The 19,066-nt window shown below is 56.7% G+C and overlaps 1 protein-coding gene across 7 annotated transcripts in view; it reads left to right on the forward strand.

Moving 5' to 3' along the window:
• Positions 6,196-19,066, forward strand: part of SRC (SRC proto-oncogene, non-receptor tyrosine kinase) — a 53,893-nt gene continuing 41,022 nt past the window's right edge. For 4 of the 7 annotated variants that reach the window (XM_021077969.1, XM_021077972.1, XM_021077971.1 and 1 more), the window contains exon 1: positions 6,215-6,563. The gene's annotated coding sequence lies outside the window, so the exon portion shown is untranslated. Of the gene's footprint in view, positions 6,564-17,766; positions 17,903-19,066 lie in introns of those variants that run through there. The other 3 variants (XM_021077973.1, XM_021077974.1, XM_021077970.1) reach the window with 3 other exon arrangements.

The following is a 19,066-nucleotide window of genomic DNA, read 5'->3' on the forward strand; positions in this document are numbered from 1 at the left end:
AGCAGAGGCTTGGGCTGGGAGGGCTCAGAGGGTGGACGTGAAATAGTGACGGCCAAGGCTCGCAGATGGTCTGGGGGTGGGACAGAACTGCAGAGCCCCAGTTCCAGATTCAGGAGGGCTTGAGTTCTGCCTGGGCTTGAGTTTGAGGTCCTGCCCTCCCTCGCTGTGGCACTTCGCTTCATGGAGCCTCAGTTTTCTCATCTGTGCAATGGGGATAACAGGAGCTTCCAACTTGCCATAGAGAACAAACAGGTTGCTCCACACGGAGCCCCAGAACAGGGCACTGCCCAGGAAGCTCCGTGCACGGTGACCGCGAGCTGACCGTGATGGTTATTTTTATGAGCGCTCTTTGAAGCCCTCCTGTTGCAGACCGTCTCCTGTCTGCTCAGCAGGTTCCTCACCCGCTCTGATCTGTGAGGTCACAGCTCTGGCTGCAGATTTCCGCCTTGCCCTCTGCCCTCCTGCCAAGCCAGGCAGATCAAGGGCCCTGGCTCCTTTTATCTTTTCTCACAAACATTCTCAGATATGGTAGAAGGAGGCCTGGGCTGGAGGAGGGCGGGCTCTGCTTGCCAGTGACTCTCTGTGTGACCTTGGGAGAGTGTCTGTCTTCCTCTGAGTCCTCAGGTGGAGGGGAGTGATGTGATGAATGGCTGAGTTTCTTGGTGCGGCCAGGTGTCTCCCTTGTGAGACATGGGCAGGGCTTTTCCTCCTGTGTCATACCCTCTGTTTTGTCACCAGACTCTGGGCTGAGAAGAAAATTTTTTTTTTTTTTTTTTGTCTTTTGAGGGCCACACCCGTGGCATATGGAAGTTCCCAGGCTAAGGGTAGAATTGGAGCTGCCGGCCTAGACCACAGCCATAGCAACGCGAGATCTGAGCTGTGTCTGTGACCTACACCACAGTTCACAGCAACACCAGATCCTTAACGCATTGAGCCAGGCCAGGGATCGAACCCTCATCCCCATGGATACTAGTTGGGTTTGTTTCCACTGAGCCACAGTGGGAACTCCTGAGAAGAGAAATTTTGATCTCCGGCTTCCTGTCTGTGAATGGGCCTTGCAGCCCCAGAAGATGAGGTCATGAGGATTCTGAGTGTGCGGGTGGCACTCAGAGGTCAACACTGTCATTTGTATGTCATCACCTGGGCTCCATCTGCTCAAGTGCCCACTGTCTCCATCCCTTCCCTGGAAGAGGGTGGATGCTGGAGGAACCTGCTGGCACTGACCACCATCCCCCCTCCCCTGGAGGCCAGCCTCTGAGGAAGCACAGGCTTACCTACTCCTGGCTGCTGACTCTCATGGCGCTAAGGATGCTTCAGGCCTTTGGGCCAGTCTGGCCTCACTCACAGGAACCTAGGTATGTGCCCACGCACACGCACCCCAATGTAAGCCAGGGGATCCACTCAACTGGTCCTCAGTTGTGGTTGCCATCAGCTCAGAGGCCTCCAGACTGCTCCCCACCGCCCCTCAATCTGCCTCCCACTCGGTGACAGTACGTCTTCCCAGGCCCTTCTCTGTTCACCACCTTCCATAGCTCCCCAGTGCCCCCAAGACAGAAGCTAAGCCTGGCATTCAAGGATCTTCAGGGCTCCTCCCAGCCTCTCTTCCCTCACCCCAGCCCACACATCACACTGGGCTCCATTAGCGCTGCCCAGGTATCATTCCAAACACGGCAGTGTTTTCGGCTTCTCTCTCTTTGCTCATGCTGCTCCCTCTGCTTGGAATGCCTTTTCTGTCCCATTTGCACCTGCACCTACCTGCTCTGGCTTCTCCACTCTCTGCTCTCCACAGATGACCTCCTTCTTTTACCAGCCCCCCTACTCCAACACACTTGCTGAGTTAGAGCCCCTTCCTCCCAATCCCCTGGACCCCAGCGTGTGTCCTTTAGCTGTGCCTAGCATGCTGTGACTTGTCCCCAGACTGTGAGTAACTCCAAGGCAGAGACCAGACCTGGTTTGTTCACTGCTGTATGCCTAGCATGTCCCACAGACCCTAGCACATAGTAGATGCTCAGTAAATATTGACTGACCATAGGAAGGAAGAGAAAGCCTTAGCCAGGGCTACAGGTGGAGAGCATTCCAGGCACAGGGACAGGTGCAGAGGACTTGGGGTGGAATAAACTGCTATGGCGGAGAGTCAGCAGGGGGGCGAGCGTGACAAGGAGAGAAGGGGACCAGAGCCTGCAAGAGAGGCCTGAGTGCTTGGCAAGGGTCAGATCAGGCTAATGCACTGATGCCCCAGGCATCTCTGTGTAAACTGTAAAGTGTGCTACCATGTTGGGTGCCAAGCCCATTCCACAGCTGCAAGTAAGAGCCTGCCCACTCTTCCACCTTGTCCTGCAGCCCTGAACCTGCTTCTTTGGATGACAACTCGCCGTCAACCATCTGGGGAATGACAGCACTAGTCTGGAATTTCCCACTGAGTGCCTGTGATGGGTCAGCTTCCCAGTTGCTTTCCAAGGATGAGCTGGGCTCAGAGTGGGCATGACCAAAAAGGCTACCACTAGGGCCCTGGGTGAAGTGCCCCTGATCTCATGGCATGGGAAAGCTCTCACCACAGGTCTGCTGACAGTTGTGGGAGGCCAGGCCTCACCCCACATGCTCCATCTTGTCCTCGGTTGTGGCTTTGACCCAGGTGGGGGGCAGAAGGGAAGAGGAGGCTTCCAGAGACAGAGAACTGTGTACAGCCAGTGCCCACCATCTCCCCAAGTTGACCTCAATGACATCTGTCATCTGGGGGTGTTTGGGTTGGGAAATTGTCCTTCTTGGTGTTCCAGACCTGGCCCAGGGCTGCATATACCTTCGGCGGTCAATAAGTGTTTGCTGTCCCTTAATGATGATAAATGATTTGTGGGAAGTAAGCAATGAGTTGCTGTTTTACTAACAATGTTTTAAGCAAAATAATGGACAGAGAGTCACTTGCTGATCCACCAGGCCAGACTGGCTACTCTTGCAATGTGATAATCCTGAAACTTGGTAGGGTTGCTGCACCCACTTTATTGATTAGTAAATTGAGGCTCAAAGAGGGTGAGGTTACATAGTTGATGAATGGAAGTGGTGGGACTCTTGTATGTGGATTCCTAGTCTGGGTCCTCTCTCTGGCCAAGTGGGCAGTGCCTGCTCTGTGCTGGGCATAGACCAGGCCATAGTCCCTGTTCTTGGGGTTGGAACAGACAAACCCTGAATGGCTTGTTTTTTTTGTTTTTTGGGTTTTTTTTTTTTTTTTTTTGTCTTTTTAGGACTGCACCTGTGGCATATGGAATTTCCCAGGATAGGGGTCAAATAGTAACTGCAGCTACCGGCCTACACCACAGCCACAGCAACACCAGATCTGAGCTGCATCCACAACCTATGCCACAACTTGTGGCAACCCTGGATCCTTAACCTGCTGAGAGAGGCCAGGGATTGAACCTGCATCTTTATGGATACTAGTTGGGTTCTTAACCTGCTGAGCCACGATGGGAACTCCCCAAATGGCTTGGGATGTGCCTCCATCAGAGTATTTCTTTCAGGAAGCATGTCCTGGAGGAGGTGGCACTTACTCGGGGTCTTGGTGGACAGGGATGTGGCATGAGCATTCCTGGTAGGGGTTACAGCCTGAGTGAAGGCCCAGAGGGGTGGATGAAAATAATGAACTTTTCCAACACTCCATCATGAAACCAGTGTGCTGGCCACATCCTCCTGAGACTATCAACTTCTGAGCCAAACCAGTGGTGGCTCCAGGTGGAAGGTGGCATCTGTGCTCGGAGCCCAGATTTGTTGCCCTGACTCTTCCAAGAGAGTGCATAGGTGTGAATGAGGGCTCGGACATGCTGGGTGTAAGTCGCTTCATCCTCACGTGAGCCGCCTGAGGGATGCACCATCTTTACCCATTTTGCAGGCTGGCATAGTGAGGTTCAGAGAAAAGGCAGGCTTAAAGTCACATATCCATGAAGGGGTAGAGATGGGACTTAAACCCAGGTCTGTGGGTCCAAAGTTTGTGCCTTTAAGCCCTCTGCCATCCTAGCTCTAAAGGAAGCCCAACTTTCTGTCGAATTCCTAGAGATGAATCTAGTCATGTGCTGGTAAATATTTAACAGCTAGCTCTCGGGCAGGAAAAAAGCCTTGATTTGTAGAATTTGCTGATTTCCAAGGTGTTAATAGTTCCAACATGGCTGATATCAAGCTACCAACATGACAGCCCTGAACCTGGCTTTGGGAAGAGATGAATATAGTCGGCTCTTGCAGATGAAGAGTGGTGAGGGCCAGCCCCAGCACACACTGGATGAACCTCCCACCCGTAGCCTGGGTCTCCAGTCAAGGCCTCAGGCCTATCTGAGGAGTGAACAAGGGCTGAGAAACCTGCTACTCCAGCTGGGGGCCCTGCCCGGTATCTCGGGAAGCCACGGTTAATCTTTAAGCCAGCCTTGCAAATACGTGCAGCCATTTCACCAGCCCAGGCCGGCTTCTGGGGCTGGCTCTGCTGCTGCATTTCCAGGAGACTTCAAGCAGCCCCTTTCCCCTCTGGCCTTAGTTTACCAACCATGGTAGTTGCCATTCATGGCGCGCAACCTCAGCTACTCCCAACCTTGTCAGTTCTAACCTTCCCAGGAGTCCTCGGAGGCCGTGTTTGCTCCCGTTTCGTAGGTGAGGGGACTGGACTGGGGAAGTCGATGGGCTTGTACAAAGGTATAGCAGGCGGCGATCAGTCTGGCTCCAGGCCTTGCTCATTCCTGGTCTCCTGGATACTATATTGTACCCTGATTCCCCTCCCAGCTCCTCTCAGAAGGAGAAGCCCAAACCTGACACCATTTGACCCTGCTGGGCCTTAGTTTCCCATCTGTGAAATGGGAAAACTTTCTGAGAAGGAAAGTGGAGGCAGAGGATGGCATTTATTTATTATTTGTTTATTTATTTTTTGTCTTTTGTCTTTTTAAGGCCACACCCGCGGCATGTGGAGGTTCCCAGGCTAGGGGTCTAATCGGAGCTGTTGCCGCTGGCCTAGGCCACAGCCACAGCAAGGCCAGATCTGAGCCTCATCTGCGACCAACACCACAGCTCACAGCAACGCCGGATCCCTAACCCACTGAGTGAGGCCAGGGATCAAACCTGCAACTTCGCGGTTCCTAGTAGGATTCTTTTCCGCCGAGCCACAATGGAACTCCAGATGGTGGTATTTAAAGCTGGGTTCGGGCCCTCCCTTCCCCTGTGCTGTAACGTGCGAAGAACCAAGGATACAGCACCCACCCTCAAGAGGGCAGTCCTGAAGCCAGAGGGGGAATAGGTGGTGCAGGAGGCTCTGTAGCTAAACCAGCCTTTCCTCAATGTCCCCTCCTTTCTCTGCTATACTCTCTGCCCCCTGCGTCCAGAGGTCCTCAGCCTCTTCATTTACATGGAAGTATAAGTGCCACTAAACACCTATTTCAGCCCCATCCTAAGTAGGAGTATCTGGACTGGCTGACATTGGATAGGCTGCCTTAGTTTTTTTTCTCTTCTATCCATTAAAAGGAATACATATCTATTAAAATAAACGTTACTCTTTCCCACACTGTCCTTTCTGCTCCAGTCCCCACTTTGGGAAACTCAGGTCAAGGAAACTCAGGTCAAGGCCAGGGTCCAAGGCCTATTTTTTTTTGTTTGTTTTAGGGCCACACCCGCAGCATATAGAAGTTCCCAGGCTAGGGGTCAAATTGGAGCTACAGCTGCTGGCCTACACCACAGCCGCAGCAACGCAGGATCCAAGCCCTGTCTGTGACCTATACCACAGCTCACGGCAACATCTGATCCTTAACCCACTGAGGGAGGCCAGGGATCAAGGATGCTAGACGGATTTGTTTCTGCTGCACCACAACAGGAAATCCCAAGACCTGGTTCTTGTCAGGTGATTCCCTTCTCTGTGCCTCAGTTTCTTTCTCTATAAAATAGGGATAATCTTGGGTCTGCCCAGCCCAGCTGGTTGGTACGAATAGATCATAAAGTTGACCTGAATAGCTTAGCGTGGCACCTGGCAAGGAGTGAGCACTCCATCAGTGCTGCAGTTATTATTATTACTGATAATTTCGGGAGAGGTAGATTTGGGGTAAACAGGGTAGGTGGATTGGGGGCAGTGAGGGTGGGCATTTTCGCGTGAGGGCTGATGGGTGTCCCAAAGGGTAGGGACTCTCTTGGGGCGGGGTGGGGGGCGGGGCTTCCGTGCCCGGTGCCTCCGCCCCCCATTCCCCGCCCGCCCGGACCCCAGGGTTGGGGGGCGGGGGTGGCCCGCGCCTGGGTCTATCCCAGGTCACCGGCGGGGAATCCGTCCCGGCGCGCTTCCTCCTTCCTCCTCCTCCCGGCGGCCTGCCGGGCCCCTCCTCCCTGCTCGCGCGCTCCCTCCCTCCTCTTCCCCTCCCTGAGCCGCCGCCTCCTCCTCCTCCTCCTCCTCCTCCTCCCTCTCCCTTTCTCTCTCGATCTGTCTCTCCCGGCCGGGAATCCATTCCGGCCTGGGAGCCGGAGCGGCCTGGCCGCCGTGTGCCCGAACCCTTGGCCGTCCGGAGGTCCTTCCTCCCGTGCGTCTGCCTGCCGGTGCGTCCGCCTGTCCGCTGGCCCAGGTGAGCGCCCCCCACCCCGCCGCCGGCTCCCGGTCCCCGCCCGAGTGAGGGAGCCCCTGCCCGGGGACCACCCTGGCGTCGGATCGCCGGGCCGCTGGGGCTCCTGGCCCCCCCTTTTCCCCCCACCCACCCCCGGGCCGAGCTGCGATCCAGGAGCGCTGGGCCGGCGCACGGGGACGTGCCTGGTGCGGCCTTTTGTTGTGATGCCTGGGGGTGGGGGGGAGGGGGCTCTGTGGGGGGGCGTAGGGGTCCTGTCTGCGCTGGAACCCCCTCCGGCCCACCTTACCCCTACGGGCCCCTGAGAGCCGCGAGCTGGGCCTGAGCCCCCAGGCCAGGTCTAGGCCAAATCTGAAATCTGAGCCGGTCGGCGCCGCCTCTGGCCGCGGCTGCCCGGCCTGGCGCCCCTAGCCCGGGATGGGAGGTGATGAGGGGGCGGGCGGGGTGGGCCTGGGGGCGCCCGGGAGGGAGTGCTTGGCCAGGGCACCAGGATTTTCCCGTCTTCGTGGGGCTTTGGGTAGGGCCTGGTGCTGACGGCCTGAAAGGGACTGGGCCCGACTGTGCTTGGTTCCTGCTGCCCACAGCCCCCTAGACTTGCCTCTGGGCAGGCCCAGCCGCCTGTGTGCTCAGAAGTTGGCAAAAGTTTTGGGATTTCACCACCAGGCCGGGTCCATCTGCCTGCCCGGGCTGGCATTGGTGGTGGGTTTGAGTCCCAACAGGGACCACCACTTACTTGCCTTGCTGTGTGTCCTCAGGCAACTACCTGACCTCTCTGAGCTCAGAGTCCTCATCAGGCCCAGCTTGGGCCTGGCTGGGTTTACTACTGGGCTGTTGGAAGGATGGGGTGAACAGAAGGGGCTCACCTATAGGGTATCAGTTCAGGCAGACTTGATAGTGGCAAAGCCCTTGTGTGCCCCTGGGTCAGGCCTCCCAGGCTTTAGGGACTCTGTCTCTGGGTCACTAGAGGTGAGTCCAGGCTTAGCCACAGTACAGTTGAGATCAGACTTGATCTCAAGAATGGATCTGGCTGGTCCTGTGCTGACCCTCTTCTGGCCTCCTGGCTGGGGAGACAAAACAGCTGTAGGCTTCTCATCTCATAGGTGACCTGGGCCAAGGGACCGCGCGCCTCTGAGTCCATGTGTGTGCAGTGGGCATCCTCAGGGGAAGAATCTCTGTGCTTCTGCATGTAGGGGCTCGGCATGTAATAGGTGTTCAATAAATGCACACCTTACTGGATGAATTGCCTAAAAAAAGGTGGCTGGGAGGTGAAGTTGTTGGCCCAAGTGGGGTGCATCCCCAGAAGAAGATGGATTGGGTGCCCCCGAAGCCACTCCTAAACCCTTGAGAAAGAAATAGCCCTGAGCACCATTTTGTCCCCCAGCAGCTGTGTGACCTTAGGCAGTACGTGGCTCCCGCTGGCCTCAGTTTTGTTAAGTATAAAATGGGCCAGTGATCATGATCACTGCTGACATCTTCTGAGCGCCTCCTATGAGGGAGGGACTCTCATGTAGCCTCGTTTTGCTGGTGAGAAACCGAGGCTCAGAGAGGGGAAGGGACTTGACCAGGCCCACACAGCTTGAAGCTGGAGTGAGAGCCTCGACCTCAGAATCCCTGGTCTGGCTGCCCATGCACCCTTCCGATGAGGGGGGAGCAGTGGTTTCCCAGTGTGCGAACAGGCAGAGGACAGGGCTGGAAAAGACTATACCGATGAGTGATTGTATGGAAGCCACGCGGCCCTTTTAGTGATGTGGTGATGTGTGTGCCTTGGTGATGTGGTCTTTCCACCCAGGGAAGTGATTTACAGTGTGTCACCTCTCTCAGCTGACTGCCTGCCCAGGCCCTCCTGTGCGGCCCCTGGGGCTTGGCTCCTGAAGGTGTCCCTGCTGCTGGGAGGGCCCTCTCCTCTATGAGCTGCTTATCTGCTCTTGCTCTTTAAGGCTTAGCTCAAAGCCCACCTCTCCCAGGAAGGCCGCCTGGCTTTCTCCCACCTCCCCTAGCCTTTTCCTGGAGCATGAATGATCCCCAGCTCACAGCCAGTTCCTACATTGACTTCTTCCTTGATTGTGACCTGGGATGGAGGTGTTGTCTGGCTCCCCCAAGCCCCAGGAACCGGGGGGAGATGGCTCCGTGTCCTGCTGACATCCCTTGGTCCTCACTGACCCCATTTCCCCAAATCTGCCTGATACAGGCACCGATGATGTTCTAGGAGCTTTGAACTTGGGCCGAGCAGTGTGGGGATGGGTTAGCAGTGGGAGCTGTAGGAGGCATCTGGAGGCTTCCAGGAGGCGGTGATGAGAGGAAGCAGGAGTTTGCTCAACCGAGAAGGGGAGAGCGTGCTCAGCTACTTCCCAGGGCCCCTGGGTTGTGGGGAGTGGTCAGCCTTGGGGGGGTGGGGAGTGGGGGGGTGTCCTTGCTGGGGAATTGTGGACAGGTCCCTGGCTGCCAGGAAAGTTAAGTCTGGAGGGTGAGCTAAGTAGCAAACAAGTTGCCAAATATATTAATATGTAATCACGATGTGATAAGGGCTTAGAGAGAGATGTGAGGCGCAGAGGAATCCCGAAGCATGGAGGAGTTGGCCAGGCATGGAGCTACGGATAGGGCTTACCAGGCAGGGGACCTCCACGTGCAAGGGTCCTGAGGTGGGGGAGTGTGTGCCGTTATGGAGAAACAATGGGAGGGCCTGTGAGTCTGGAGCACAGAAAATTAAGGGGAGGGGGTCAGAGGTGAAATGGGGGGTTGTTATCAGCAGGGCTGGACCATGTGGGGCCATCTGGGCCTTGGGGAGGGGTTTGGCCTTCATCTTCACACAGGGGGCTGACTGGTATCCCCCGTGTCAACAGCCCCATGTTGGAGACCAGGGGTGCAGAGCTGCCCAAGGTGCCTGGTGCAACTAGATATGTGGGCTGGACTCCAGGTACTCTGTGGGGGCCCAGATCAGGTACAAGAGGAGTAGGCATTTGAGGCTGGGCTTTAAAGTAGAATAGGAGTTCGGTAGCAGGAAGCCAGGAGAGGCTGAGAGCCAGCGTTGGGGCAGTGCCATGCAGGGTGGCTGGAAGCTGGGAGTGAGGTGGGGAGGGGTCGGCTGGAGAGATGGAGACAGAGGCATGGTAAGGGCTCAAGAATCAGAAGGGCTTTCATTCAAGTTCTGACCGTGCCTGCTTGCTGTGTGTCTTTGGGTGATTCATGCCATCTTCCTGAGACTTAGCTTCCTTGTCTTGAAATGGGAACAGTACATATCTATCAGGTGAGAGTTAAAGGAGGGCTGCATGCCCAGTACCTGGTACCAGCAGGTACTCAGGAAATGAGTTGGCTCAATGGGTCCGGCCTCCCCAGCTGTCCAGTGAGGGCTTTGAGGGGATGACCTCACTGATTCTGACGGTGTGGGTCTAGGAAAGGATCCGCACTGGGTGACTTAAGTCCCACCTCAGCCTCTGTGTGGGAGGAGGCTCAGCTGGGGAGAGCACTGTTGGTCCAGCCCACCCCAGTTTCTTTTTCTTTGTTTTGCTTTTAGGGCCACACCCACGGCACATGGAAGTTCCCAGGCTAGGGGTTGAATTGGAGCTGCAGCTGCTGGCCTACACCACAGCCACAGCAGTGCCACATCCGAGCTGCCTCCTCGATCTACACCGCAGCTCACCCGATCCTTAACCCACCGAGCGAGGCCAGGGATCGAACCCGAGTCCTTATGGATACTAGTTGGGTTTGTTTACACTGGGTCACAAAGGGAACACCTGCCATCCCAGTTTCTTGAAAGCTCATGTTAGGTGGGATTGGCCCCATTTTCCAGTATTTACTAAGACCCAGAGAGAAGAAGCCACTTGGTTAGTATCTCCCAGTTGCCGAGTGACAGGGCTGAACTTAGGCTGTGGGGCTCTGGAGTCCTGGTCCAGGACTGGGTGTGGCCAGGCCCTCCCATGTCTCTGTAGGCCCTGGGACCCCTTCGGAGGCCTCCAGCCCCAAGCCCTGGGCCTTTGGTCCAGAGCCTTATTTCCTGCCTCCGTTCTGTGGCTCCCGAGCCTCTATCTCCCCTTGGGTTTCCCCAGCCCTTGACTTCCTCTCTGCTGCTCCTACCCTTTATCTCCATGGCAAACCACTCTGGTTTCCACTGGAGCCCCTGGGAGGGTGGGGGGCTACTTCCTTTGGGGGCACCCCAGTTTCCTCATCTATGAAGTGAGGTAGTATGTGTCATGGCCCCCAGGATGTCCCAAGGGGAGTGGAGGAAAGCGTTTCGCACACAGTGGCTCCATAACTAGGGGCAGGACAGAGCCAGAAACATGCACATGTCCTTTGTTTGCTGGCAGCTGATACCCCCTTCTTGTGACTTGGTTTCTGGAGCTGTAAAAGAGGCCCGCGTCTTGCACTCAGTAGGGCCAGGAGGAGGATGCGTTGAGGCTGTACCTTAGGCGCTCACCTGCTGGCTGGTTCTACATCATTCTTCCTGCGGAGGGTGACCCTCTAGGTCCTTCCTTTGTGTTCAAGGCCTCCTTCCCGCCTGTCTGTTCAAAGGCATATATCACGTAGCCTCTCTGAACCTCAGCTTCTGCACACCTCCCTGGTGAGGATTCAATCAGACGTGTCTCCCAGTGGCTGGAAACAACTGGATGCCCAGTAAATGGTACATCTTTCTTTCTCCCTTCGCTTGAGCAGGGGGACTCAGATATTATCTCATCTAGGAATGGCTCAGGGCTCAAATCCCCAAGATCGAGGTTGCTGTCTTGAGAAACATTCTGAGGCCGGTCTTGGCTTCGTGGGAAGGAGTGCTGTGATAGATTAGCAAGGTCTGCCCTGGCAGATGATTAGACATCATTGTCTGTGTGCCATGAGTTTGTCATTCCTGATCTCTTCTGACCTTCTCTTTTCACAGATGGGTAATTTGAGGCCAGAAAGACCCAGGACCTATTATCCAAGCAGGGAGAAAAATGCCCACCTCTTGTCTTTTCATCCAGGGCTCTCTCCTCCCAACCAGGCTGTGGGGGTGGATGTGGGGGTGGGGCTGAGTCACAGAGTAGAGGATTGGGGAAGATCTCAGAGCTGGAAGCCAGACCCCAATTTCCCCACCCCTTGCTGTGGGATCTTGAGCAAGTGACTTCCCCTCCAACCTGGGCCCCAGTACCGCCCCTCCTCTAGGAGCTACCCGAGAAGTTCCAGAATAAAATGAGAAGCCAGAGAGAAGAAGCCAGATGATCTTGCCCAAGTCCTTTCCTGCTCTGGTTCTCAGTTTCCTCATCTCTCCAGTGAGGGCTTTTCCCTCCTTGAGGCTCTGCAACAGAGCCCAGCTCCTCCAGGGGATGGCCTGGCTGAGTCCTCTTTGATGCCACGTGGAGGTGGGAGTGTCAGCAGGGCTGCAGGGCTATAAAAAGACTGTGGGAATTGGTCCTTTGAATCCTCAGACCTACTGGGCTGTGAGGCCAGCACAGGTGGACTCCCAGGGCTGGGGGAAGGAGGTCGGTGTTGCGAAGGGGTGGGGAGTCTTGGCCTCTCCCGTCAAGAATGGATGCTCTTCTCTCCAGCCGCTTTATCCAGATTTGCAGCCTTGACTTTTACTTTGTCTGATGGCGATGTTGTCACATTGCACCCTCCCCAGCCAGGTCATGGCAAGGTGGCTCATTCTATCCTTTGCCCCATCCCCGGGGTGGGTGGAATTTTTGTTCCTATCACACAGAAGGGAAACTGAGGCTCAGAGAGGCCAGGGGCTGGGACCACAATCACCCAGCAGAGTGAGATATGAGGTCAGAATCCTGGCTTCTGGTTGATGAGCGGTATCCGAGTCCCACTGGGTGTGCGCTCAGCTTGGCTGAGAGCTTTCCCCGGGTGTAGGATGGATGTGTTGCTGGGGAGTGGGGCAGGCCATCCTGACTCTCAGGGCTTCCAGCTCTGGCTGGTGGATCTCCACGCAGATCTGGAGCACTGGGATCTTGCAGGGATTTCGCCCCCCCGCCCCTGCCGCCAGCTCCCAGGACCAGCATATCATGGGTGCTCTGTGGATGTCCATGGACCACAGGGTGTGGAAGTAGCCAGACCTTTGGAGCGAATTGGTTCCGGGTTCGAGTCATGGCTCGGCCACTTGGTTGCTGTGCATGATTATGGGAAAATGATTGCTCTGAGCCTGAATCTCCCATCTTTGAAGTGGAGACACCAGTGCCATCCAGTACAGCTCTGACAAAGTGGCATGAGGATCTGATGTGCGAACATGTGTCACCTCCGGCACAGGGCCCCGCACACAGTAGATTTCTGAGTGCCTGTGGTTATGAAGGTACTTCCCTGATGAGGCGGGAATTCTGGGCCTCTGCAGGCCAATTGATCCTGGAACCCCTGGGGCTGAAATGGACGCCTGTGTCCAGGCTTGTTCTGTGGGGCGGGGCTGAGGGTAGGTTAACTAAAGACAGATTTGGTGGCCAGATCAATTGGCAGCCACCAGCTCCATCCAGCTTCCGTGAGCCCAGCTCCTGCCTGGGGCTTGTTGAGGCCTTCCAGTGCCCTGACCCCTGGCATTCAAGGCCCCTACCATTTGAACACCGGGTACTTGGCATCTTTGCCTGCTTGGCCTGGAGGCAGGGGCTGTTACTGCTCTTGTGCTTTTGGAGAAGCAGCTGAGGCTGAGAGGCGGGAGGGTCCCGGGGTCCACAGCAAAGCTCCTGCAGGAGGTCTGGGCCGAGCTCTTCCCTCCGCTTCACCCTGTCACCTCCTGCGTTTCCCTTTCATTCAGGTGACCCATTAGCCTTTCCTGCAGGTCCAGGTTGTCCAGCATCCATGCCTTAGCCTCTCAGGTCCCGCTGCCTGGCGTGCCCTCCCTCTCCATACCCACCGTGTGGCTGAGTTTGAGGCCAGAAAAACCCAGAGAGCTTTCACTGACCACGCTCTCAACCCAAGTCCACGCTTTCCCTGCTTCCCTCCTTTGCACCCACCCTGCCCCCTCTCTGCCCTCTGCCATGGCTGTAACACATTCTGCCTCAGATGCCAGGTCGTAGGATGCTTTTTGCCTCTAAGGGATTACGGTGATAGTTATCACTCCCAAGGGTGCTGCACTTTACAGTTTACAAAGCACTTTCCACAATCACCTCTGATCGTCCCCTTCAGGGCTGGGAGGGAGACAGACCTTTATAATAACCTCCATTTGGCAGATGAAGGCCCTCAAGGCAGGGTCCTGCCAGGTACTGCTCGCTCTGCTTGGGCAGATGGAACTGTACCGCCCTCCCCCCACAAGCCCCCATCCCCCCAGAGAGGAACTCCTCCCCCAGAGCCCCACTGAAGCCTCGGCTTCTTGTCAAAAGGAGGATCGGGAAGTTCAGAGAGGTGAAGTGATTTGCCTGAGGCCACACAGCCTGGAAAGCTGGCAGACCTGGGAGGTTTCCATCTAGGAATTAGAGAAGAGGCGGGCTGTGCTCCCCTTCCCACTCTTTGGGAGGGACGCTCAGATACAACTCAGATCCTAAAGGGACCGTGAGTCCTGTGGCCCAACCCTGAGGGTTCCTCCAATAGTCATTGCTCCCCTGAGTACCTAGTGCAGCCCCGCTCAGTGCCAGGCGAGTGGCTGTGCCTGGTCCTCACAGTCTCCCTGTGAGGCAGCAGGTCTGGCCCCGTTTTACCCAAGAGGAGGCTTAGAGAAGCCAGAGGACTTGCCCAAACCATCCAGTGCCTGGATTTGGATCCAAGGCCTTCTCTGGCAGAGCTGCAGGCCTGCCCCGCCTCCTCTGGGCTGAGCCACCCTCTGCCTCCTGCGGGACCCTGACTCCTCCTCCAGCCCCTCCCCTTTGTTCCTCTCGGGGCAGCGCGAAAGCCAGGAGACTCTTCTGGGAAGCCACCTTCCCCACCCCCAGCACCCCGGCTTCTCCTCTACCTCCATACTAGCTGTGTGACTTTGGTGAGTCAGTTCACCTCTCTGTGCCTCAGTTTCCCCATTTGAGAAAACAGGCCTGATGGCAGTATCCACATCATGGGCTTGTTCTAAGGATCGCACCACGCGTGATGCTCTGAGGAATGCCAGCACGTAGGAGATGCACAATAAATGTTAGCTGTTATTTGATTATAGTTTATATCCACCAGGGGAGGAAGGGAATCCGAGCCCCATTCTCCAGAGAGGAAAACTGGGACACAGAGAAGGGAAATAGCATTCACCAGGCCACCAGGGGATGTCACAGCCAGAAGGGTCCTGGAGCACATCCCACTTTCTAGATGGGGAAACCTTCCTCCTCCAGGACTCAGTTTTCTCATCTGTGCAGTGGGTCTGCACATATTTTGGGGGCATGGTTCCATGATATCATATCCGTGTGGCTCCTCAGTCATCTATCAGCTCCCTAGGGTGGGGGTCAGGGGGATGCAAGGGATCTTGCTCTGTCTGTGGGTCTGTGCCCTAATGTCCCTGAATTATGCCAAGTCTCCACGACTGAGCCTGCCTTAACCAGGCCCACCAGACCTTCTGGGTGCCCAGGTCCTGCTGCATCACCTGGTCCACTTGCCTCATCTGCTTTGTGTGCCCTGGGCAAATGGCTTTTCTCTCTCTCTCTTTTTTTTTTGGCCGTGGCCACATCATACGGAAGTTCCTGGACCAGGGATCAAACCTGTGCCACAGCAGTGACAACAACAGCTCCTTTAACCTTTAGTCTACCAGGGAACTCCAGCTTCTCTTTTTGAGCCTCAGTTTCCTTATCTGTGAGATGGGGGAAGGAGTCTTTTCCTCATAGGGCTGTGGGGAAGATTTGATAAGCTCGTCCCCCCACCACTGCCCACCCAGGTCAGGCTTAGAGAAAGTGCCCAGTCAGTGGCCATGGTGATAAGGAGTGGCAGGATTCTGACTGGCAGCAAGGGGAGCAACGCTCCAGGTGGAGGACCCTGCTGAGCAAAGGCTCAGAGGTGCGGCAGTTTAGGGACCACCTCGTAGATAGGTGGGGGCAAGTGGGAGAGGATCCCCCACCTTCAGAGTTCAGACTGACCCTGAGGGGGGTGGGCAGGGTGCCAGTGCCGACTGCAGCCATGCTGACCTCGCTGCCCTTCAAACTTTAGGTTTCCTTTCGAAGCCTTGGGAGCAGGCACCTGCCCTCCCCACCCCCACCCCGCCAGGTGTTCCCGGAGGCCCTGGAACCAGATGAGCCACAGTTCTATTTGGGGACAATTCTGCTGTTCCCGTTTCTCTCCTGTGCCCTAGTTTTAGTAACGACGTGGGTTTGGTTACCAGTTGGCCGTTTGTGGAAAGCCCCCTCCCCCGCTCTGCCCCTACCTTAGATCTGTGGGCAGCGTGGGCAAAAGAGGACTCAGTACTGCCTTGGGCACTTGCTCCTGGCTTCTGCCCCTGGCTTCTCTGGGCAGGGAGTTGGCAGCTGCACTTTCAATTTTTTTTTTTTTTTTAATGGCCACAGCTGCGGCATATGGAGGTTCCCAGGCTAGGGGTCAAATCAGAGCTGCAGCTGCCAGCCTACGCCACAGCCACAGCAACACCAGATCCGAGCTGTGTCTGACCTACCCCACAGCTCACGGCAATACCGGATCCTTAACCCACTGAGCGAGGCCAGAGATCGAACCCGCGTCCTCATGGATGCTAGTCAGGTTCATTACCGCTGAGCCACGCTGGGAACTCCTGCATTTTCAATTATCTGCTGGTGAGGTCTGGGCTTTGTGCTGGGCACTGGGGACCCCAAACCTGTACTCTGGGAGCCTGCACCCTGGAGGGAGCCAGATACAGATGCTGATCATTGCCCTACCGTGGGGTAGGTGCCATGTGAACTGGGGCAGCTATTATGAAGCCAGCAGGGCTTCACAGAGGAGGTGATACCTGGCCTGAGGCTTAAAGGGTGGGCAGGAGCTCATGAGGGAAAAAGAAGGGTGAGGGCCTGCCAGGAAGAAGAGACAACATGAGCGAAGGTTTGGAGGTGGGAAATAGCCCAGTGGGTGTCAGCATAGCCTGGGGAGCTGGGGAGCAGCCGGCCAAGTACAAGGTAGTTGGAGGGTGACTGGGTTGATCAGGCGAGGCTTTGGCCAGGGGCTGCTGGGAGCAGGGCCGGCCTTCTCGGCGAGGCCTCCCGCTGAAGATGTGAAGGAAGGACAGAGAGAAGGACCCGGCCAGGCTGCTCAGTTACTGTTGCCAAGTGGAGGCAGCCCACAGAGGCTGGGGTTCAAGATAGGGATCAAGAGTCCCTGCCTGGGGCACAAGGTAGGGGCCTGTGTGCGGTCTTGGAGGAAGTGGGTCAGGGAAGACTTCCTGGAGGAAGCGGTACGTATGACATACCTGGAAGAATGGAACGGTTCTCTGGGAGTGGGTGGAGTTTAGGAAAGGCCTGAGGGTGCAGTGTGAGTAGCTGCTCTTGCTGGAGCTCCGAGGAGCGGTAGAGTTTTGCCTTGAGAGGTGGCCGGTGCGAGTCAGTGGACCCCCCACCCCCCCGCCATGACCTGCAGTTCCTTCCTTGCGGGGGTCTACATATGGCTCTCAGGCAGCCAGGAAAGGCCACGGGGCAGGGCAGGACTGATTTGTCTGGCACTATGGGTATTGCCCAGCTGAGGGGAGGTGCCCTGTTGGCTGTGTGACTTTGGCGAAGTGGCCTTGGTGACTACCTTGAGAACAGATGGGCCTGGAGAGAAGGTGGGTGCCAGCCAGGCAAATGGCAGGTCTGGGATTGATGGGATCGGCGGGTGAGGGGCAGGGGACCTCTGCTCCCTGGTCCGCCTGCCTGCATGTCCTTCCCCTGCGATTGTGTGCCTGGCTGGAAGTGGTGGAGACGTGTTGGGGCCTGGCTGGTACCCGGGGCGAGAGCTCTGGCTTCAGGCCTTGACCTCCCTCCCTCGTGTGAAGGGCCAGGCATGGTTGTCCACGTGTGCCTCTAGAAAGGCACCCCCACCTCCCTGAACCCAGTCTATACTCCAGACCAGGAGAGTTGAGAGCAGTGGTCAGGTGGGCCTGGATTTGAATCCCAGCTTTGTTCTTCACTGGCTGGGAGACCTTGGCCAAGTGACTTTGCCTCAGTTTCCCCATCTGTGAAAACAGAGGGGCATCCTGGAACCTCTCTCCTAGGGCTCTAGGGAGGATTCATGAGATTTTAGAGGGCCGTGCCCAACACTGCGCCAGCCTCTGGGATCTGGCTTTAAGGCCATTGGCCCAGCTGACTGGGGGTGGTGGGACCTGCTGGGCGGCTGAGGGGCAGCTTCCGGTCTGCCCCGGGCTCTCAGCACTGAGGACAAAGCCCCTTTGTGGCGGGACAGATGGAGCCTGGGAGCCCCCCCTCTGTGGGGACCAGGGGCCGTCTGCCCCTCCTCCTCACCCAGTTCCCCCGGGGGGAAGGAGCGTCCTCAGACTGAGAGGATGGGAAATGAAAGTCGGGCCGAGCAGGAGAGGCTGCAGCTGCACCGTCTGGCTGGTGAGTATGGGCGGACCCTTCCCTTCCCTGGGCCACCTTCTCAGGGCCCCAGGCATCCCTGGTAAGTCCCAGGCCTGCTGTGTGTGCCCTGTTTACTTACCCAGCCATCCATCTCTCCGTCCATCTCTCCGTCCATCTCCATCCATCTCTCCGGCCATCCGTCCTCCATCCGTCTAGTCACTTGCTCATTTGTGCCTTCATTCACTAGTTATCAAATACCCCCCGCCCCCCATGCTAGACCCTGTACCTTTGGCCCCTGTCCATTCTGACCATTTGCCACCCAAGCATCCTGGTTGTTAACTCCTTTGAACATGACACCCACTGCAGAGTATTCAGCTGTGAGTGAGACAGAGGTGGCCCCCGGGTCCTCATCAGTCCCGTCCTCGTGGGATGCGTTATGTCATCGAGCTACGGGCGGGCGGTGCTGGGAAGGGGATGTGGCAGGTTCTCCCTCGGGTGGGGGGAGGGCAGGGAGGCCTCCCAGGAGGAAGAGGTGGCTTTTGAAAGGAGATACGGAAAGAGCACGGGGTTGGCCGGGTGTGCTGCCGTGTTGGTCAGGAAAGCTCAGGAAAGCGGGTGACATCTGAGTAAAGCACCTGAAGGAAGGGAGGGAGTGAGGCGCGTGTCTACAGGAAGTGTGCTCTGGGTGGAGGGAAGGGCCAGCGCCAGGGCCCTCAGGCAGGTGTGTCCCAGGGTCTCAGGGAAAGCGGAAGTGGCCAGTGTGCGTGAAGGGGGTGGGGCTGGGAGTGTCCACTGTGAGGACTTTGTCGTTTGTCTTGGAGGGCGGGCTGGGAGGGATGTGGCGCTGAGTGATGGGTTCAGACTGACATTTCAGAAAGGCTCTCTGCCCTGAATTGGCCTGCTTGGGGGTGGGGGGCTGGACTAGGGTGTGATCATGGTGGATTCAGGATGCATTTGGAGGTGGGACAGACAGGGCTTGGAACCAGGGTTACATGAAAAATCACTCTTCCTCTCTTGGGCTGCTGAGGGGCTGAGTTCCCCCTGCAGACCACCTCGGGCTTCTGGTTTGTGCTCACTCCCCCTCCCCCTCATGCATCTGGAGGCTCATAGGCCCAGCAGCTTCTCCTGCTTTGTCCTGAGGGCTGGACTGCATCCTCTGGTTCCCGTGGCTTTAAGCAGCAGTACACCCTAAGCAAACTTGGC

The sequence above is a fragment of the Sus scrofa genome, chromosome 17 (assembly GCF_000003025.6).
Source record: "Sus scrofa isolate TJ Tabasco breed Duroc chromosome 17, Sscrofa11.1, whole genome shotgun sequence".
NCBI lineage: Eukaryota > Metazoa > Chordata > Mammalia > Artiodactyla > Suidae > Sus > Sus scrofa.